Raw genomic sequence first — 23,453 nt, forward strand, 5'->3', positions numbered from 1 at the left:
TTGAGAGAAAATCCCAGTTACGTAAGTCCTCAATTCTCAGCTTTGGGATTAGATAGGCTGAAAATAATCACACCCCTGTGTAAGTCAGGACCTGCTTAATCAACATCGTGAGTTTGGAAGAAATCTGAGACGGTCAAAAATTTTGTCTAAAAAAACACAAAGGGGTACCCCTTTGTGTTTTTTTGGGTGAAAAAAAGTGACCTCCTCAGATCTTCTTCAAACTCACACCGTTTGTCAGGGAGGTCCTAACGACGAGAGTGGTGTGGTAATTTTTGCCCTACCACATCCCAAAGCTGAGATATAGGGACATGTTGTGCTGCATAAAATGTATAACTGTAAATTTCATGATGGGATTCCTACTTCCAATGAAGCTAGGTAAACACATGAGTAGAAGGGTGCGATCAGAAAAGCCTAGTCAGTCCAATATACTCTACACTGCATCTGTATTTTGCTTTATTGGACGTATAACAAGTTCATAAATTTAATTCCAATATATTCAACACCAATAAACCAATTGAGAGAAAATCCCAGTTACGTAAGTCCTCAATTCTCAGCTTTAGGATTAGATAGGCTGAAAATAATCACACCCCTGTGTAAGTCAGGACCTGCTTAATCAACATCGTGAGTTTGGAAGAAATCTGAGACGGTCAAAAATTTAGTCTAAAAAAACACAAACAGGTACCCCTTAGTGTTTTTTTGGGTGAAAAAAAGTATCCTCCTCAGATCTTCTTCAAACTCACACCGTGTGTCAGGGAGGTCCTGACGACGAGAGTGGTGTGGTAATTTTTGCCCAAGTTCATAAATTCAATTCCAATATATTCAACACCAATAAACCAATTGAGAGAAAATCCCAAATACGTAAGTCCTCAATTCTCAGCTTTGGGATTAGATAGGCTGAAAATAATCAGTGTAAGTCAGGACCTGCTTAATCAACATCGTGAGTTTGGAAGAAATCTGAGACGGTTAAAAATTTAGTCTAAAAAAACACAAAGGGGTACCCCTTTGGGTTTTTTTGGGTGAAAAAAAGTGACCTCCTCAGATCTTCTTCAAACTCACACCGTGTGTCAGGGAGGTCCTGACGACGAGAGTGGTGTGGTAATTTTTGCCCTACCACATTCCAAAGCTGAGATATAGGGACATGTTGTGCTGCATAAAATGTATAACTGTAAAATTCATGATGGGATTCCTACTTCCAATGAAGCTAGGTAAACACATGAGTAGAAGGGTGCGATCAGAAAAGCCTAGTCAGTCCAATATAACCTACACTGCATCTGTATTTTGCTTTATTGGACGTATAACAAGCTCATAAATTTAATTCCAATATATTCAACACCAATAAACATTTTGAGAGAAAATCCCAGTTACGTTAGTCCTCATATCTCAGATTTGGGATGAGATAGCCTAAAAATAATCACACCCCTGTGTAAGTCAGGACCTGCTCAATCAACATCGTGAGTTTGGAAGAAATCTGAGACGGTTAAAAAGTTAGTCTAAAAAAAACACAAAGGGGTACCCCTTTGTGTTTTTTTGGGTGAAAAAAGTGACCTCCTCAGATCTTCTTCAAACTCACACCGTGTGTCAGTGAGGTCCTGATGACGAGAGTGGTGTGGTAATTTTTGCCCTACCACATCCCAAAGCTGAGATATAGGGACATGTTGTGCTGCATAAAATGTATAGCTGTAAATTTCATGATGGGATTCTTACTTCCAGTGAAGCTAGGTAAACCCATGAGTAGAAGGGTGAGATAAGAAAAGCCTAGTCAGTCCAATATACTCTACACTGCATCTGTATTTTGCTTTATTGGACGTATAACAAGTTCATAAATTTAATTCCAATATATTCAACACCAATAAACCAATTGAGAGAAAATCCCAGTTACGTAAGTCCTCAATTCTCAGCTTTGGGATGAGATAGGCTGAAAATAATCACACCCCTGTCTAAGTCAGGACCTGCTTAATCAACATCGTGAGTTTGGAAGAAATCTGAGACGGTCAAAATTTTAGTCAAAAAAAAAAAACACAAAGGGGTACCCCTTAGTGTTTTTTTGGGTGAAAAAAAGTATCCTCCTCAGATCTTCTTCAAACTCACACCGTGTGTCAGGGAGGTTCTGATGACGAGAGTAGTGTGGTAATTTTTGCCCTACCACATCCCAAAGCTGAGATATAGGGACATGTTGTGCTGCATAAAATGTATAACTGTAAATTTCATGATGGGATTCCTCTTTCCAGTGAAGCTAGGTAAACCCATGAGTAGAAGGGTGAGATAAGAAAAGCCTAGTCAGTCCAATATACTCTACACTGCATCTGTATTTTGCTTTATTGGACGTATAACAAGTTCATAAATTTAATTCCAATATATTCAACACCAATAAACCTATTGAGAGAAAATCCCAGTTACGTAAGTCCTCATATCTCAGCTTTGGGATGAGATAGGCTGAAAATAATCACACCCCTGTGTAAGTCAGGACCTGCTTAATCAACATCATGAGTTTGGAAGAAATCTGAGACGGTCAAAAATTTAGTCTAAAAAAACACAAACAGGTACCCCTTAGTGTTTTTTTGGGTGAAAAAAGTGACCTCCTCAGATCTTCTTCAAACTCACACCGTGTGTCAGGGAGGTCCTGACGACGAGAGTAGTGTGGTAATTTTTGCCCTACCACATCCCAAAGCTGAGATATAGGGACATGTTATGCTGCATAAAATGTATAACTGTAAATTTCATGATGGGATTCCTACTTCCAGTGAAGCTAGGTAAACCCATGAGTAGAAGGGTGAGATAAGAAAAGCCTAGTCAGTCCAATATACTCTACACTGCATCTGTATTTTGCTTTATTGGACGTATAACAAGCTCATAAATTTAATTCCAATATATTCAACACCAATAAACCTATTGAGAGAAAATCCCAGTTACGTTAGTCCTCATATCTCAGCTTTGGGATGAGATAGGCTGGAAATAATCACACCCCTGTGTAAGTCACGGCCGGCTCAATCAACATTGTGAGTTTGGAAGAAATCTGAGACGGTCAAAAATTTTGTCTAAAAAAACACAAAGGGGTAGTGTTTTTTTGGGTGAAAAATGTGACCTCCTCAGATCTTCTTCAAACCCACACCGTATCTCAGGGAGGTCCTGACGAAGACAGTGGTGTGGTAATTGTTGCCCTACCACATCCCAAAGCTGAGATATAGGGACATGTTGTGCTGCATAAAATGTATAACTGTAAATTTCATGATGGGATTCTTACTTCCAGTGAAGCTAGGTAAACACATGAGTAGAAGGGTGAGATAAGAAAAGCCTAGTCAGTCCAATATACTCTACACTGCATCTGCATTGTGCTTTATTGGACGTATAACAAGTTCATAAATTTAATTCCAATATATTCAACACCAATAAACCAATTGAGAGAAAATCACAGTTACGTAAGTCCTCAATTCTCAGCTTTGGGATTAGATAGGCTGAAAATAATCACACCCCTGTGTAAGTCAGGACCTGCTTAATCAACATCGTGAGTTTGGAAGAAATCTGAGACGGTCAAAAATTTAATCTACAAAAACACAAACGGGTACCCCTTAGTGGTTTTTTGCGTGAAAAGAAGTATCCTCCTCAGATCTTCTTCAAACTCACACCGTGTATCAGGGAGGTCCTGACGACGAGAGTGGTGTGGTAATTTTTGCCCTACCACATCCCAAAGCTGAGAAATAGGGACATGTTGTGCTGCATAAAATGTATAACTGTAAATTTCATGATGGGATTCCTACTTCCAGTGAAGCTAGGTAAACACACGAGTAGAAGGGTGCGATCAGAAAAGCCTAGTCAGTCCAATCTAACCTACATTGCATCTGTATTTTGCTTTATTGGACGTATAACAAGTTCATAAATTTAATTCCAATATATTCAACACCAATAAACCTATTGAGAGAAAATCCCAGTTACGTAAGTCCTCAATTCTCAGCTTTGGGATGAGATAGGCTGAAAATAATCACACCCCTGTGTAAGTCAGGACCTGCTTAATCAACATTGTGAGTTTGGAAGAAATCTGAGACGGTCAAAAATTTAGTCTAAAAAAACACAAAGGGGTACCCCTTTGTGTTTTTTTGGGTGAAAAAAAGTGACCTCCTCAGATCTTCTTCAAACTCACACCGTCTGTCAGGGAGGTCCTGATGACGAGAGTGGTGTGGTAATTTTTGCCCTACCACATCCCAAAGCTGAGATCTAGGGACATGTTGTGCTGCATAAAATGTATAACTGTAAATTTCATGATGGGATTCCTCTTTCCAGTGAAGCTAGGTAAACCCATGAGTAGAAGGGTGAGATAAGAAAAGCCTAGTCAGTCCAATATACTCTACACTGCATCTGTATTTTGCTTTATTGGACGTATAACAAGTTCATAAATTTAATTCCAATATATTCAACACCAATAAACCTATTGAGAGAAAATCCCAGTTACGTAAGTCCTCATATCTCAGCTTTGGGATGAGATAGGCTGAAAATAATCACACCCCTGTGTAAGTCAGGACCTGCTTAATCAACATCGTGAGTTTGGAAGAAATCTGAGACGGTCAAAAATTTAGTCTAAAAAAACACAAACAGGTACCCCTTAGTGTTTTTTTGGGTGAAAAAAGTGACCTCCTCAGATCTTCTTCAAACTCACATCGTGTGTCAGGGAGGTCCTGACGACGAGAGTAGTGTGGTAATTTTTGCCCTACCACATCCCAAAGCTGAGATATAGGGACTTGTTGTGCTGCATAAAATGTATAACTGTAAATTTCATGATGGGATTCCTACTTCCAGTGAAGCTAGGTAAACCCATGAGTAGAAGGGTGAGATAAGAAAAGCCTAGTCAGTCCAATATACTCTACACTGCATCTGTATTTTGCTTTATTGGACGTATAACAAGTTCATAAATTTAATTCCAATATATTCAACACCAATAAACATTTTGAGAGAAAATCCCAGTTACGTTAGTCCTCATATCTCAGCTTTGGGATGAGATAGGCTAAAAATAATCACACCCCTGTGTAAGTCAGGACCTGCTCAATCAACATCGTGAGTTTGGAAGAAATCTGAGATGGTTAAAAAGTTAGTCTAAAAAAAACACAAAGGGGTACCCCTTTGTGTTTTTTTGGGTGAAAAAAGTGACCTCCTCAGATTTTCTTCAAACGCACACCGTGTGTCAGGGAGGTCCTGATGACGAGAGTGGTGTGGTAATTTTTGCCCTACCACATCCCAAAGCTGAGATATAGGGACATGTTGTGCTGCATAAAATGTATAACTGTAAATTTCATGATGGGATTCCTACTTCCAGTGAAGCTAGGTAAACACATGAGTAGAAGGGTGCGATCAGAAAAGCCTAGTCAGTCCAATATAACCTACATTGCATCTGTATTTTGCTTTATTGGACGTATAACAAGCTCATAAATTTAATTCCAATATATTCAACACCAATAAACCTATTGAGAGAAAATCCCAGTTACGTTAGTCCTCATATCTCAGCTTTGGGATGAGACAGGCTGAAAATAATCACACCCCTGTGTAAGTCAGGACCTGCTCAATCAACATCATGAGTTTGGAAGAAATCTGAGACGGTTAAAAAGTTAGTCTAAAAAAAACACAAAGGGGTACCCCTTAGTGTTTTTTTTTTAGGTGAAAAATGTGACCTCCTAAGATCTTCTTCAACCCCACACCGTGTGTCAGGGAGGTCCTGATGATGACAGTGGTGTGGTAATTGTTGCTCTACCACATCCCAAAGCTGAGATATAGGCACATGTTGTGCTGCATAAATTGTATAACTGTAAATTTCATGATGGGATTCCTACTCGCAGTGAAGCTAGGTAAACACACGAGTAGAAGGTTGAGATAAGAAAAGCCTAGTCAGTCCAATATACTCTACACTGCATCTGTATTGTGCTTTATTGGACGTATAACAAGTTCATAAATTTAATTCCAATATATTCAACACCAATAAACCAATTGAGAGAAAATCACAGTTACGTAAGTCCTCAATTCTCAGCTTTGGGATTAGATAGGCTGAAAATAATCACACCCCTGTGTAAGTCAGGACCTGCTTAATCAACATCGTGAGTTTGGAAGAAATCTGAGACGGTCAAAAATTTAATCTAAAAAAACACAAACGGGTACCCCTTAGTGGTTTTTTGCGTGAAAAGAAGTATCCTCCTCAGATCTTCTTCAAACTCACACCGTGTATCAGGGAGGTCCTGACGACGAGAGTGGTGTGGTAATTTTTGCCCTACCACATCCCAAAGCTGAGATATAGGGACATGTTGTGCTGCATAAAATGTATAACTGTAAATTTCATGATGGGATTCCTACTTCCAGTGAAGCTAGGTAAACACACGAGTAGAAGGGTGCGATCAGAAAAGCCTAGTCAGTCCAATATAACCTACATTGCATCTGTATTTTGCTTTATTGGACGTATAACAAGCTCATCAATTTAATTCCAATATATTCAACACCAATAAACCTATTGAGAGAAAATCCCAGTTACGTTAGTCCTCATATCTCAGCTTTGGGATGAGACAGGCTGAAAATAATCACACCCCTGTGTAAGTCAGAACCTGCTCAATCAACATCATGAGTTTGGAAGAAATCTGAGACGGTTAAAAAGTTAGTCTAAAAAAACACAAAGGGGTACCCCTTAGTGGGTTTTTTTTGGGTGAAAAATGTGACCTCCTCAGATCTTCTTCAAACCCACACCGTATCTCAGGGAGGTCCTGACGAAGACAGTGGTGTGGTAATTGTTGCCCTACCACATCCCAAAGCTGAGATATAGGGACATGTTGTGCTGCATAAAATGTATAACTGTAAATTTCATGATGGGATTCTTACTTCCAGTGAAGCTAGGTAAACACATGAGTAGAAGGGTGCGATCAGAAAAGCCTAGTCAGTCCAATATAACCTACACTGCATCTGTATTTTGCTTTATTGGACGTATAACAAGCTCATAAATTTAATTCCAATATATTCAACACCAATAAACCTATTGAGAGAAAATCCCAGTTACGTTAGTCCTCATATCTCAGCTTTGGGATGAGATAGGCTGGAAATAATCACACCCCTGTATACGTCAGGACCTGCTTAATCAACATCGTGAGTTTGGAAGAAATCTGAGACGGTCAAAAATTTAGTCTAGTGGGTTTTTTTTGGGTGAAAAATGTGACCTCTTAAGATCTTCTTCAAACCCACACCGTGTGTCAGAGAGGTCCTGACGAAGACAATGGTGTGGTAATTTTTGCCCTACCACATCCCAAAGCTGAGATATAGGGACATGTTGTGCTGCATAAACTGTATAACTGTAAATTTCATGATGGGACTCCTACTTCCAGTGAAGCTAGGTAAACCCATGAGTAGAAGGGTGAGATAAGAAAAGCCTAGTCAGTCCAATATACTCTATACTGCATCTGTATTTTGCTTTATTGGACGTATAACAAGCTCATAAATTTAATTCCAATATATTCAACACCAATAAAGTGTTGGCACATGTTGTGCTGCATAAATTGTATAACTGTAAATTTCATGATGGGATTCCTACTCGCAGTGAAGCTAGGTAAACATACGAGTAGAAGGTTGAGATAAGAAAAGCCTAGTCAGTCCAATATACTCTACACTGCATCTGTATTGTGCTTTATTGGACGTATAACAAGTTCATAAATTTAATTCCAATATATTCAACACCAATAAACCAATTGAGAGAAAATCACAGTTACGTAAGTCCTCAATTCTCAGCTTTGGGATTAGATAGGCTGAAAATAATCACACCCCTGTGTAAGTCAGGACCTGCTTAATCAACATCGTGAGTTTGGAAGAAATCTGAGATGGTCAAAAATTTTGTCTAAAAAAACACAAAGGGATTCCTACTTCCAGTGAAGCTAGGTAAACACACGAGTAGAAGGGTGCGATCAGAAAAGCCTAGTCAGTCCAATATAACCTACATTGCATCTGTATTTTGCTTTATTGGACGTATAACAAGTTCATAAATTTAATTCCAATATATTCAACACCAATAAACCAATTGAGAGAAAATCCCAGTTACGTAAGTCCTCAATTCTCAGCTTTAGGATTTCATAGGCTGAAAATAATCACACCCCTGTGTAAGTCAGGACCTGCTTAATCAACATCGTGAGTTTGGAAGAAATCTGAGACGGTCAAAAATTTAGTCTAAAAAAACACAAACAGGTACCCCTTAGTGTTTTTTTGGGTGAAGAAAAGTATCCTCCTCAGATCTTCTTCAAACTCACACCGTGTGTCAAGGAGGTCCTGACGACGAGAGTGGTGCGGTAATTTTTGCCCTACCACATCCCAAAGCTGAGATATAGGGACATGTTGTGCTGCATAAAATGTATAACTGTAAATTTCATGATGGGATTCCTACTTCCATTGAAGCTAGGTAAACCCATGAGTAGAAGGGTGAGATAAGAAAAGCCTAGTCAGTCCAATATACTCTACACTGCATCTGTATTTTGCTTTATTGGACGTATAACAAGTTCATAAATTTAATTCCAATATATTCAACACCAATAAACCAATTGAGAGAAAATCCCAGTTACGTAAGTCCTCAATTCTCAGCTTTAGGATTTCATAGGCTGAAAATAATCACACCCCTGTGTAAGTCAGGACCTGCTTAATCAACATCGTGAGTTTGGAAGAAATCTGAGACGGTCAAAAATTTAGTCTAAAAAAACACAAACAGGTACCCCTTAGTGTTTTTTTGGGTGAAGAAAAGTATCCTCCTCAGATCTTCTTCAAACTCACACCGTGTGTCAGGGAGGTCCTGACGACGAGAGTGGTGTGGTAATTTTTGCCCAAGTTCATAAATTCAATTCCAATATATTCAACACCAATAAACCAATTGAGAGAAAATCCCAGTTACGTAAGTCCTCATTTCTCAGCTTTGGGATTAGATAGGCTGAAAATAATCACACCCCTGTGTAAGTCAGGACCTGCTTAATCAACATCGTGAGTTTGGAAGAAATCTGAGACGGTCAAAAACTTAGTCTAAAAAAACACAAACAGGTACCCCTTAGTGTTTTTTTGGGTGAAAAAAGTGATCTCCTCAGATCTTCTTCAAACTCACACCGTGTGTCAGGGAGGTCCTGACGACGAGAGTAGTGTGGTAAATTTTGCCCTACCACATCCCAAAGCTGAGATATAGGGACATGTTGTGCTGCATAAAATGTATAACTGTAAATTTCATGATGGGATTCCTACTTCCAGTGAAGCTAGGTAAACCCATGAGTAGAAGGGTGAGATAAGAAAAGCCTAGTCAGTCCAATATACTGCATCTGTATTTTGCTTTATTGGACGTATAACAAGTTCATAAATTTAATTCCAATATATTCAACAACAATAAACCAATTGAGAGAAAATCCCAGTTACGTAAGTCCTCAATTCTCAGCTTTGGGATTAGATAGGCTGAAAATAATCACACCCCTGTGTAAGTCAGGACCTGCTTAATCAACATCGTGAGTTTGGAAGAAATCTGAGACGGTCAAAAATTTAGTCTAAAAAACACAAAGGGGTACCCCTTTGTGTTTTTTTGGGTGAAAAAAAGTGACCTCCTCAGATCTTCTTCAAACTCACACCGTGTGTCAGGGAGGTCCTGACGACGAGAGTGGTGTGGTAATTTTTGCCCTACCACATCCCAAAGCTGAGATATAGGGACATGTTGTGCTGCATAAAATGTATAACCGTAAATTTCATGATAGGATTCCTACTTCCAGTGAAGCTAGGTAAACCCATGAGTAGAAGGGTGAGATAAGAAAAGCCTAGTCAGTCCAATATACTCTACACCGCATCTGTATTTTGCTTTATTGGATGTATAACAAGTTCATAAATTTAATTCCAATATATTCAACACCAATAAACCTATTGAGAGAAAATCCCAGTTACGTAAGTCCTCAATTCTCAGCTTTGGGATGAGATAGGCTGAAAATAATCACACCCCTGTGTAAGTCAGGACCTGCTTAATCAACATCGTGAGTTTGGAAGAAATCTGAGACGGTCAAAAATTTAGTCTAAAAAAACACAAACAGGTACCCCTTAGTGTTTTTTGGGTGAAAAAAGTATCCTCCTCAGATCTTCTTCAAACTCACACCGTGTGTCAGGGAGGTCCTGACGACGAGAGTGGTGTGGTAATTTTTGCCCAAGTTCATAAATTCAATTCCAATATATTCAACACCAATAAACCAATTGAGAGAAAATCCCAGTTACGTAAGTCCTCAATTCTCAGCTTTGGGATTAGATAGGCTGAAAATAATCACACCCCTGTGTAAGTCAGGACCTGCTTAATCAACAACGTGAGTTTGGAAGAAATCTGAGACGGTCAAAAATTTAGTCTAAAAAAACACAAAGGGGTACCCCTTTGTGTTTTTTGGGTGAAAAAAAGTGACCTCCTCAGATCTTCTTCAAACTCACACCGTGTGTCAGGGAGGTCCTGACGACGAGAGTGGTGCGGTAATTTTTGCCCTACCACATCCCAAAGCTGAGATATAGGGACATGTTGTGCTGCATAAAATGTATAACTGTAAATTTCATGATGGGATTCCTACTTCCAGTGAAGCTAGGTAAACCCATGAGTAGAAGGGTGAGATAAGAAAAGCCTAGTCAGTCCAATATACTGCATCTGTATTTTGCTTTATTGGACGTATAACAAGTTCATAAATTTAATTCCAATATATTCAACAACAATAAACCAATTGAGAGAAAATCCCAGTTACGTAAGTCCTCAATTCTCAGCTTTGGGATTAGATAGGCTGAAAATAATCACACCCCTGTGTAAGTCAGGACCTGCTTAATCAACATCGTGAGTTTGGAAGAAATCTGAGACGGTCAAAAATTTAGTCTAAAAAACACAAAGGGGTACCCCTTTGTGTTTTTTTGGGTGAAAAAAAGTGACCTCCTCAGATCTTCTTCAAACTCACACCGTGTGTCAGGGAGGTCCTGACGACGAGAGTGGTGTGGTAATTTTTGCCCTACCACATCCCAAAGCTGAGATATAGGGACATGTTGTGCTGCATAAAATGTATAACCGTAAATTTCATGATAGGATTCCTACTTCCAGTGAAGCTAGGTAAACCCATGAGTAGAAGGGTGAGATAAGAAAAGCCTAGTCAGTCCAATATACTCTACACCGCATCTGTATTTTGCTTTATTGGATGTATAACAAGTTCATAAATTTAATTCCAATATATTCAACACCAATAAACCTATTGAGAGAAAATCCCAGTTACGTAAGTCCTCAATTCTCAGCTTTGGGATGAGATAGGCTGAAAATAATCACACCCCTGTGTAAGTCAGGACCTGCTTAATCAACATCGTGAGTTTGGAAGAAATCTGAGACGGTCAAAATTTTAGTCAAAAAAAAAAAACACAAAGGGGTACCCCTTAGTGTTTTTTTGGGTGAAAAAAAGTATCCTCCTCAGATCTTCTTCAAACTCACACCGTGTGTCAAGGAGGTCCTGACGACGAGAGTGGTGCGGTAATTTTTGCCCTACCACATCCCAAAGCTGAGATATAGGGACATGTTGTGCTGCATAAAATGTATAACTGTAAATTTCATGATGGGATTCCTACTTCCAGTGAAGCTAGGTAAACCCATGAGTAGAAGGGTGAGATAAGAAAAGCCTAGTCAGTCCAATATACCGCATCTGTATTTTGCTTTATTGGACGTATAACAAGTTCATAAATTTAATTCCAATATATTCAACACCAATAAACCAATTGAGAGAAAATCCCAGTTACGTAAGTCCTCAATTCTCAGCTTTAGGATTTCATAGGCTGAAAATAATCACACCCCTGTGTAAGTCAGGACCTGCTTAATCAACATCGTGAGTTTGGAAGAAATCTGAGACGGTCAAAAATTTAGTCTAAAAAAACACAAACAGGTACCCCTTAGTGTTTTTTTGGGTGAAGAAAAGTATCCTCCTCAGATCTTCTTCAAACTCACACCGTGTGTCAGGGAGGTCCTGACGACGAGAGTGGTGTGGTAATTTTTGCCCAAGTTCATAAATTCAATTCCAATATATTCAACACCAATAAACCAATTGAGAGAAAATCCCAGTTACGTAAGTCCTCATTTCTCAGCTTTGGGATTAGATAGGCTGAAAATAATCACACCCCTGTGTAAGTCAGGACCTGCTTAATCAACATCGTGAGTTTGGAAGAAATCTGAGACGGTCAAAAATTTAGTCTAAAAAAACACAAAGGGGTACCCCTTTGTGTTTTTTTGGGTGAAAAAAAGTGACCTCCTCAGATCTTCTTCAAACTCACACCGTGTGTCAGGGAGGTCCTGACGACGAGAGTGGTGTGGTAATTTTTGCCCTACCACATCCCAAAGCTGAGATATAGGGACATGTTGTGCTGCATAAAATGTATAACTGTAAATTTCATGATGGGATTCCTACTTCCAATGAAGCTAGGTAAACCCATGAGTAGAAGGGTGAGATAAGAAAAGCCTAGTCAGTCCAATATACTCTACACTGCATCTGTATTTTGCTTTATTGGATGTATAACAAGTTCATAAATTTAATTCCAATATATTCAACACCAATAAACCTATTGAGAGAAAATCCCAGTTACGTAAGTCCTCATATCTCAGCTTTGGGATGAGATAGGCTGAAAATAATCACACCCCTGTGTAAGTCAGGACCTGCTTAATCAACATCGTGAGTTTGGAAGAAATCTGAGACGGTCATAATTTTAGTCAAAAAAAAAAACGCAAAAGGGTACCCTTTAGTGTTTTTTTGGGTGAAAAAAAGTATCCTCCTCAGATCTTCTTCAAACTCAAACCATGTGTCAGGGAGGTCCTGACGAAGAGAGTGGTGTGGTAATTTTTGCCCAAGTTCATAAATTCAATTCCAATATATTCAACACCAATAAACCAATTGAGAGAAAATCCCAGTTACGTAAGTCCTCATATCTCAGCTTTGGGATGAGATAGGCTGAAAATAATCACACCCCTGTGTAAGTCAGGACCTGCTTAATCAACATCGTGAGTTTGGAAGACATCTGAGACGGTCAAAAATTTAGTCTAAAAAAACACAAACAGGTACCCCTTAGTGTTTTTTTGGGTGAAAAAAAGTGACCTCCTCAGATCTTCTTCAAACTCACACCGTGTGTCAGGGAGGTCCTGACGACGAGAGTAGTGCGGTAATTTTTGCCCTACCACATCCCAAAGCTGAGATATAGGGACATGTTGTGCTGCATAAAATGTATAACTGTAAATTTCATGATGGGATTCCTACTTCCAGTGAAGCTAGGTAAACCCATGAGTAGAAGGGTGAGATAAGAAAAGCCTAGTCAGTCCAATATACTCTACACCGCATCTGTATTTTGCTTTATTGGATGTATAACAAGTTCATAAATTTAATTCCAATATATTCAACACCAATAAACCTATTGAGAGAAAATCCCAGTTACGTAAGTCCTCAATTCTCAGCTTTGGGATGAGATAGGCTGAAAATAATCACACCCCTGTGTAAGTCAGGACCTGCTTAATCAACATCGTGAGTTTGGAAGAAATCTGAGACGGTCAAAATTTTAGTCAAAAAAAAAAAACACAAAGGGGTACCCCTTAGTGTTTTTTTGGGTGAAAAAAAGTATCCTCCTCAGATCTTCTTCAAACTCACACCGTGTGTCAAGGAGGTCCTGACGACGAGAGTGGTGCGGTAATTTTTGCCCTACCACATCCCAAAGCTGAGATATAGGGACATGTTGTGCTGCATAAAATGTATAACTGTAAATTTCATGATGGGATTCCTACTTCCAGTGAAGCTAGGTAAACCCATGAGTAGAAGGGTGAGATAAGAAAAGCCTAGTCAGTCCAATATACCGCATCTGTATTTTGCTTTATTGGACGTATAACAAGTTCATAAATTTAATTCCAATATATTCAACACCAATAAACCTATTGAGAGAAAATCCCAGTTACGTAAGTCCTCATATCTCAGCTTTGGGATGAGATAGGCTGAAAATAATCACACCCCTGTGTAAGTCAGGACCTGCTTAATCAACATCGTGAGTTTGGAAGAAATCTGAGATGGTCAAAAATTTAGTCTAAAAAAACACAAACAGGTACCCCTTAGTGTTTTTTTGGGTGAAAAAAGTGATCTCCTCAGATCTTCTTCAAACTCACACCGTGTGTCAGGGAGGTCCTGACGACGAGAGTGGTGTGGTAATTTTTGCCCAAGTTCATAAATTCAATTCCAATATATTCAACACCAATAAACCAATTGAGAGAAAATCCCAGTTACGTAAGTCCTCAATTCTCAGCTTTGGGATTAGATAGGCTGAAAATAATCACACCCCTGTGTAAGTCAGGACCTGCTTAATCAACATCGTGAGTTTGGAAGAAATCTGAGACGGTCAAAAATTTAGTCTAAAAAAACACAAACAGGTACCCCTTAGTGTTTTTTTGGGTGAAGAAAAGTATCCTCCTCAGATCTTCTTCAAACTCACACCGTGTGTCAGGGAGGTCCTGACGACGAGAGTGGTGTGGTAATTTTTGCCCAAGTTCATAAATTCAATTCCAATATATTCAACACCAATAAACCAATTGAGAGAACATCCCAGTTACGTAAGTCCTCATTTCTCAGCTTTGGGATTAGATAGGCTGAAAATAATCACACCCCTGTGTAAGTCAGGACCTGCTTAATCAACATCGTGAGTTTGGAAGAAATCTGAGACGGTCAAAAATTTAGTCTAAAAAAACACAAAGGGGTACCCCTTTGTGTTTTTTTGGGTGAAAAAAAGTGACCTCCTCAGATCTTCTTCAAACTCACACCGTGTGTCAGGGAGGTCCTGACGACGAGAGTGGTGTGGTAATTTTTGCCCTACCACATCCCAAAGCTGAGATATAGGGACATGTTGTGCTGCATAAAATGTATAACTGTAAATTTCATGATGGGATTCCTACTTCCAATGAAGCTAGGTAAACCCATGAGTAGAAGGGTGAGATAAGAAAAGCCTAGTCAGTCCAATATACTCTACACTGCATCTGTATTTTGCTTTATTGGATGTATAACAAGTTCATAAATTTAATTCCAATATATTCAACACCAATAAACCTATTGAGAGAAAATCCCAGTTACGTAAGTCCTCATATCTCAGCTTTGGGATGAGATAGGCTGAAAATAATCACACCCCTGTGTAAGTCAGGACCTGCTTAATCAACATCGTGAGTTTGGAAGAAATCTGAGACGGTCATAATTTTAGTCAAAAAAAAAAACGCAAAAGGGTACCCTTTAGTGTTTTTTTGGGTGAAAAAAAGTATCCTCCTCAGATCTTCTTCAAACTCAAACCATGTGTCAGGGAGGTCCTGACGAAGAGAGTGGTGTGGTAATTTTTGCCCAAGTTCATAAATTCAATTCCAATATATTCAACACCAATAAACCAATTGAGAGAAAATCCCAGTTACGTAAGTCCTCATATCTCAGCTTTGGGATGAGATAGGCTGAAAATAATCACACCCCTGTGTAAGTCAGGACCTGCTTAATCAACATCGTGAGTTTGGAAGACATCTGAGACGGTCAAAAATTTAGTCTAAAAAAACACAAACAGGTACCCCTTAGTGTTTTTTTGGGTGAAAAAAGTGATCTCCTCAGATCTTCTTCAAACTCACACCGTGTGTCAGGGAGGTCCTGACGACGAGAGTAGTGCGGTAATTTTTGCCCTACCACATCCCAAAGCTGAGATATAGGGACATGTTGTGCTGCATAAAATGTATAACTGTAAATTTCATGATGGGATTCCTACTTCCAGTGAAGCTAGGTAAACCCATGAGTAGAAGGGTGAGATAAGAAAAGCCTAGTCAGTCCAATATACTCTACACCGCATCTGTATTTTGCTTTATTGGATGTATAACAAGTTCATAAATTTAATTCCAATATATTCAACACCAATAAACCTATTGAGAGAAAATCCCAGTTACGTAAGTCCTCAATTCTCAGCTTTGGGATGAGATAGGCTGAAAATAATCACACCCCTGTGTAAGTCAGGACCTGCTTAATCAACATCGTGAGTTTGGAAGAAATCTGAGACGGTCAAAATTTTAGTCAAAAAAAAAAAAACACAAAGGGGTACCCCTTAGTGTTTTTTTGGGTGAAAAAAAGTATCCTCCTCAGATCTTCTTCAAACTCACACCGTGTGTCAAGGAGGTCCTGACGACGAGAGTGGTGCGGTAATTTTTGCCCTACCACATCCCAAAGCTGAGATATAGGGACATGTTGTGCTGCATAAAATGTATAACTGTAAATTTCATGATGGGATTCCTACTTCCAGTGAAGCTAGGTAAACCCATGAGTAGAAGGGTGAAATAAGAAAAGCCTAGTCAGTCCAATATACCGCATCTGTATTTTGCTTTATTGGACGTATAACAAGTTCATAAATTTAATTCCAATATATTCAACACCAATAAACCTATTGAGAGAAAATCCCAGTTACGTAAGTCCTCATATCTCAGCTTTGGGATGAGATAGGCTGAAAATAATCACACCCCTGTGTAAGTCAGGACCTGCTTAATCAACATCGTGAGTTTGGAAGAAATCTGAGATGGTCAAAAATTTAGTCTAAAAAAACACAAACAGGTACCCCTTAGTGTTTTTTTGGGTGAAAAAAGTGATCTCCTCAGATCTTCTTCAAACTCACACCGTGTGTCAGGGAGGTCCTGACGACGAGAGTGGTGTGGTAATTTTTGCCCAAGTTCATAAATTCAATTCCAATATATTCAACACCAATAAACCAATTGAGAGAAAATCCCAGTTACGTAAGTCCTCAATTCTCAGCTTTGGGATTAGATAGGCTGAAAATAATCACACCCCTGTGTAAGTCAGGACCTGCTTAATCAACATCGTGAGTTTGGAAGAAATCTGAGACGGTCAAAAATTTAGTCTAAAAAAAAAAAACACAAAGGGGTACCCCTTAGTGTTTTTTTGGGTGAAAAAAAGTATCCTCCTCAGATCTTCTTCAAACTCACACCGTGTGTCAAGGAGGTCCTGACGACGAGAGTGGTGCGGTAATTCTTGCCCTACCACGTCCCAAAGCTGAGATATAGGGACATGTTGTGCTGCATAAAATGTATAACTGTAAATTTCATGATGGGATTCCTACTTCCAGTGAAGCTAGGTAAACCCATGAGTAGAAGGGTGAGATAAGAAAAGCCTAGTCAGTCCAATATACTCTACACTGCATCTGTATTTTGCTTTATTGGACGTATAACAAGTTCATAAATTTAATTCCAATATATTCAACACCAATAAACCTATTGAGAGAAAATCCCAGTTACGTAAGTCCTCATATCTCAGCTTTGGGATGAGATAGGCTGAAAATAATCACACCCCTGTGTAAGTCAGGACCTGCTTAATCAACATCGTGAGTTTGGAAGAAATCTGAGACGGTCAAAAATTTAGTCTAAAAAAACACAAACAGGTACCCCTTAGTGTTTTTTTGGGTGAAGAAAAGTATCCTCCTCAGATCTTCTTCAAACTCACACCGTGTGTCAGGGAGGTCCTGACGACGAGAGTGGTGTGGTAATTTTTGCCCAAGTTCATAAATTCAATTCCAATATATTCAACACCAATAAACCAATTGAGAGAAAATCCCAGTTACGTAAGTCCTCATTTCTCAGCTTTGGGATTAGATAGGCTGAAAATAATCACACCCCTGTGTAAGTCAGGACCTGCTTAATCAACATCGTGAGTTTGGAAGAAATCTGAGACGGTCAAAAACTTAGTCTAAAAAAACACAAACAGGTACCCCTTAGTGTTTTTTTGGGTGAAAAAAGTGATCTCCTCAGATCTTCTTCAAACTCACACCGTGTGTCAGGGAGGTCCTGACGACGAGAGTAGTGTGGTAAATTTTGCCCTACCACATCCCAAAGCTGAGATATAGGGACATGTTGTGCTGCATAAAATGTATAACTGTAAATTTCATGATGGGATTCCTACTTCCAGTGAAGCTAGGTAAACCCATGAGTAGAAGGGTGAGATAAGAAAAGCCTAGTCAGTCCAATATACTGCATCTGTATTTTGCTTTATTGGACGTATAACAAGTTCATAAATTTAATTCCAATATATTCAACAACAATAAACCAATTGAGAGAAAATCCCAGTTACGTAAGTCCTCAATTCTCAGCTTTGGGATTAGATAGGCTGAAAATAATCACACCCCTGTGTAAGTCAGGACCTGCTTAATCAACATCGTGAGTTTGGAAGAAATCTGAGACGGTCAAAAATTTAGTCTAAAAAACACAAAGGGGTACCCCTTTGTGTTTTTTTGGGTGAAAAAAAGTGACCTCCTCAGATCTTCTTCAAACTCACACCGTGTGTCAGGGAGGTCCTGACGACGAGAGTGGTGTGGTAATTTTTGCCCTACCACATCCCAAAGCTGAGATATAGGGACATGTTGTGCTGCATAAAATGTATAACCGTAAATTTCATGATAGGATTCCTACTTCCAGTGAAGCTAGGTAAACCCATGAGTAGAAGGGTGAGATAAGAAAAGCCTAGTCAGTCCAATATACTCTACACCGCATCTGTATTTTGCTTTATTGGATGTATAACAAGTTCATAAATTTAATTCCAATATATTCAACACCAATAAACCTATTGAGAGAAAATCCCAGTTACGTAAGTCCTCAATTCTCAGCTTTGGGATGAGATAGGCTGAAAATAATCACACCCCTGTGTAAGTCAGGACCTGCTTAATCAACATCGTGAGTTTGGAAGAAATCTGAGACGGTCAAAATTTTAGTCAAAAAAAAAAAACACAAAGGGGTACCCCTTAGTGTTTTTTTGGGTGAAAAAAAGTATCCTCCTCAGATCTTCTTCAAACTCACACCGTGTGTCAAGGAGGTCCTGACGACGAGAGTGGTGCGGTAATTTTTGCCCTACCACATCCCAAAGCTGAGATATAGGGACATGTTGTGCTGCATAAAATGTATAACTGTAAATTTCATGATGGGATTCCTACTTCCAGTGAAGCTAGGTAAACCCATGAGTAGAAGGGTGAGATAAGAAAAGCCTAGTCAGTCCAATATACCGCATCTGTATTTTGCTTTATTGGACGTATAACAAGTTCATAAATTTAATTCCAATATATTCAACACCAATAAACCAATTGAGAGAAAATCCCAGTTACGTAAGTCCTCAATTCTCAGCTTTAGGATTAGATAGGCTGAAAATAATCACACCCCTGTGTAAGTCAGGACCTGCTTAATCAACATCGTGAGTTTGGAAGAAATCTGAGACGGTCAAAAATTTAGTCTAAAAAAACACAAACAGGTACCCCTTAGTGTTTTTTGGGTGAAAAAAGTATCCTCCTCAGATCTTCTTCAAACTCACACCGTGTGTCAGGGAGGTCCTGACGACGAGAGTGGTGTGGTAATTTTTGCCCAAGTTCATAAATTCAATTCCAATATATTCAACACCAATAAACCAATTGAGAGAAAATCCCAGTTACGTAAGTCCTCAATTCTCAGCTTTGGGATTAGATAGGCTGAAAATAATCACACCCCTGTGTAAGTCAGGACCTGCTTAATCAACAACGTGAGTTTGGAAGAAATCTGAGACGGTCAAAAATTTAGTCTAAAAAAACACAAAGGGGTACCCCTTTGTGTTTTTTGGGTGAAAAAAAGTGACCTCCTCAGATCTTCTTCAAACTCACACCGTGTGTCAGGGAGGTCCTGACGACGAGAGTGGTGCGGTAATTTTTGCCCTACCACATCCCAAAGCTGAGATATAGGGACATGTTGTGCTGCATAAAATGTATAACTGTAAATTTCATGATGGGATTCCTACTTCCAGTGAAGCTAGGTAAACCCATGAGTAGAAGGGTGAGATAAGAAAAGCCTAGTCAGTCCAATATACTCTACACCGCATCTGTATTTTGCTTTATTGGACGTATAACAAGTTCATAAATTTAATTCCAATATATTCAACACCAATAAACCAATTGAGAGAAAATCCCAGTTACGTAAGTCCTCAATTCTCAGCTTTAGGATTAGATAGGCTGAAAATAATCACACCCCTGTGTAAGTCAGGACCTGCTTAATCAACATCGTGAGTTTGGAAGAAATCTGAGACGGTCAAAAATTTAGTCTAAAAAAACACAAAGGGGTACCCCTTTGTGTTTTTTTGGGTGAAAAAAAGTATCCTCCTCAGATCTTCTTCAAACTCACACCGTGTGTCAAGGAGGTCCTGACGACGAGAGTGGTGCGGTAATTTTTGCCCTACCACATCCCAAAGCTGAGATATAGGGACATGTTGTGCTGCATAAAATGTATAACTGTAAATTTCATGATGGGATTCCTACTTCCAGTGAAGCTAGGTAAACCCATGAGTAGAAGGGTGAGATAAGAAAAGCCTAGTCAGTCCAATATACTCTACACTGCATCTGTATTTTGCTTTATTGGACGTATAACAAGTTCATAAATTTAATTCCAATATATTCAACACCAATAAACCAATTGAGAGAAAATCCCAGTTACGTAAGTCCTCAATTCTCAGCTTTAGGATTTCATAGGCTGAAAATAATCACACCCCTGTGTAAGTCAGGACCTGCTTAATCAACATCGTGAGTTTGGAAGAAATCTGAGACGGTCAAAAATTTAGTCTAAAAAAACACAAACAGGTACCCCTTAGTGTTTTTTTGGGTGAAGAAAAGTATCCTCCTCAGATCTTCTTCAAACTCACACCGTGTGTCAGGGAGGTCCTGACGACGAGAGTGGTGTGGTAATTTTTGCCCAAGTTCATAAATTCAATTCCAATATATTCAACACCAATAAACCAATTGAGAGAAAATCCCAGTTACGTAAGTCCTCATTTCTCAGCTTTGGGATTAGATAGGCTGAAAATAATCACACCCCTGTGTAAGTCAGGACCTGCTTAATCAACATCGTGAGTTTGGAAGAAATCTGAGACGGTCAAAAACTTAGTCTAAAAAAACACAAACAGGTACCCCTTAGTGTTTTTTTGGGTGAAAAAAGTGATCTCCTCAGATCTTCTTCAAACTCACACCGTGTGTCAGGGAGGTCCTGACGACGAGAGTAGTGTGGTCAATTTTGCCCTACCACATCCCAAAGCTGAGATATAGGGACATGTTGTGCTGCATAAAATGTATAACTGTAAATTTCATGATGGGATTCCTACTTCCAGTGAAGCTAGGTAAACCCATGAGTAGAAGGGTGAGATAAGAAAAGCCTAGTCAGTCCAATATACTGCATCTGTATTTTGCTTTATTGGACGTATAACAAGTTCATAAATTTAATTCCAATATATTCAACACCAATAAACCAATTGAGAGAAAATCCCAGTTACGTAAGTCCTCAATTCTCAGCTTTGGGATTAGATAGGCTGAAAATAATCACACCCCTGTGTAAGTCAGGACCTGCTTAATCAACATCGTGAGTTTGGAAGAAATCTGAGACGGTCAAAAATTTAGTCTAAAAAACACAAAGGGGTACCCCTTTGTGTTTTTTTGGGTGAAAAAAAGTGACCTCCTCAGATCTTCTTCAAACTCACACCGTGTGTCAGGGAGGTCCTGACGACGAGAGTGGTGTGGTAATTTTTGCCCTACCACATCCCAAAGCTGAGATATAGGGACATGTTGTGCTGCATAAAATGTATAACCGTAAATTTCATGATAGGATTCCTACTTCCAGTGAAGCTAGGTAAACCCATGAGTAGAAGGGTGAGATAAGAAAAGCCTAGTCAGTCCAATATACTCTACACCGCATCTGTATTTTGCTTTATTGGATGTATAACAAGTTCATAAATTTAATTCCAATATATTCAACACCAATAAACCTATTGAGAGAAAATCCCAGTTACGTAAGTCCTCAATTCTCAGCTTTGGGATGAGATAGGCTGAAAATAATCACACCCCTGTGTAAGTCAGGACCTGCTTAATCAACATCGTGAGTTTGGAAGAAATCTGAGACGGTCAAAATTTTAGTCAAAAAAAAAAAACACAAAGGGGTACCCCTTAGTGTTTTTTTGGGTGAAAAAAAGTATCCTCCTCAGATCTTCTTCAAACTCACACCGTGTGTCAAGGAGGTCCTGACGACGAGAGTGGTGCGGTAATTTTTGCCCTACCACATCCCAAAGCTGAGATATAGGGACATGTTGTGCTGCATAAAATGTATAACTGTAAATTTCATGATGGGATTCCTACTTCCAGTGAAGCTAGGTAAACCCATGAGTAGAAGGGTGAGATAAGAAAAGCCTAGTCAGTCCAATATACCGCATCTGTATTTTGCTTTATTGGACGTATAACAAGTTCATAAATTTAATTCCAATATATTCAACACCAATAAACCAATTGAGAGAAAATCCCAGTTACGTAAGTCCTCAATTCTCAGCTTTAGGATTAGATAGGCTGAAAATAATCACACCCCTGTGTAAGTCAGGACCTGCTTAATCAACATCGTGAGTTTGGAAGAAATCTGAGACGGTCAAAAATTTAGTCTAAAAAAACACAAACAGGTACCCCTTAGTGTTTTTTGGGTGAAAAAAGTATCCTCCTCAGATCTTCTTCAAACTCACACCGTGTGTCAGGGAGGTCCTGACGACGAGAGTGGTGTGGTAATTTTTGCCCAAGTTCATAAATTCAATTCCAATATATTCAACACCAATAAACCAATTGAGAGAAAATCCCAGTTACGTAAGTCCTCAATTCTCAGCTTTGGGATTAGATAGGCTGAAAATAATCACACCCCTGTGTAAGTCAGGACCTGCTTAATCAACAACGTGAGTTTGGAAGAAATCTGAGACGGTCAAAAATTTAGTCTAAAAAAACACAAAGGGGTACCCCTTTGTGTTTTTTGGGTGAAAAAAAGTGACCTCCTCAGATCTTCTTCAAACTCACACCGTGTGTCAGGGAGGTCCTGACGACGAGAGTGGTGCGGTAATTTTTGCCCTACCACATCCCAAAGCTGAGATATAGGGACATGTTGTGCTGCATAAAATGTATAACTGTAAATTTCATGATGGGATTCCTACTTCCAGTGAAGCTAGGTAAACCCATGAGTAGAAGGGTGAGATAAGAAAAGCCTAGTCAGTCCAATATACTCTACACCGCATCTGTATTTTGCTTTATTGGACGTATAACAAGTTCATAAATTTAATTCCAATATATTCAACACCAATAAACCAATTGAGAGAAAATCCCAGTTACGTAAGTCCTCAATTCTCAGCTTTAGGATTTCATAGGCTGAAAATAATCACACCCCTGTGTAAGTCAGGACCTGCTTAATCAACATCGTGAGTTTGGAAGAAATCTGAGACGGTCAAAAATTTAGTCTAAAAAAACACAAACAGGTACCCCTTAGTGTTTTTTTGGGTGAAGAAAAGTATCCTCCTCAGATCTTCTTCAAACTCACACCGTGTGTCAGGGAGGTCCTGACGACGAGAGTGGTGTGGTAATTTTTGCCCAAGTTCATAAATTCA

The sequence above is a fragment of the Hoplias malabaricus genome, unplaced genomic scaffold, assembly GCF_029633855.1.
Source record: "Hoplias malabaricus isolate fHopMal1 unplaced genomic scaffold, fHopMal1.hap1 scaffold_26, whole genome shotgun sequence".
Lineage (NCBI taxonomy): Eukaryota > Metazoa > Chordata > Actinopteri > Characiformes > Erythrinidae > Hoplias > Hoplias malabaricus.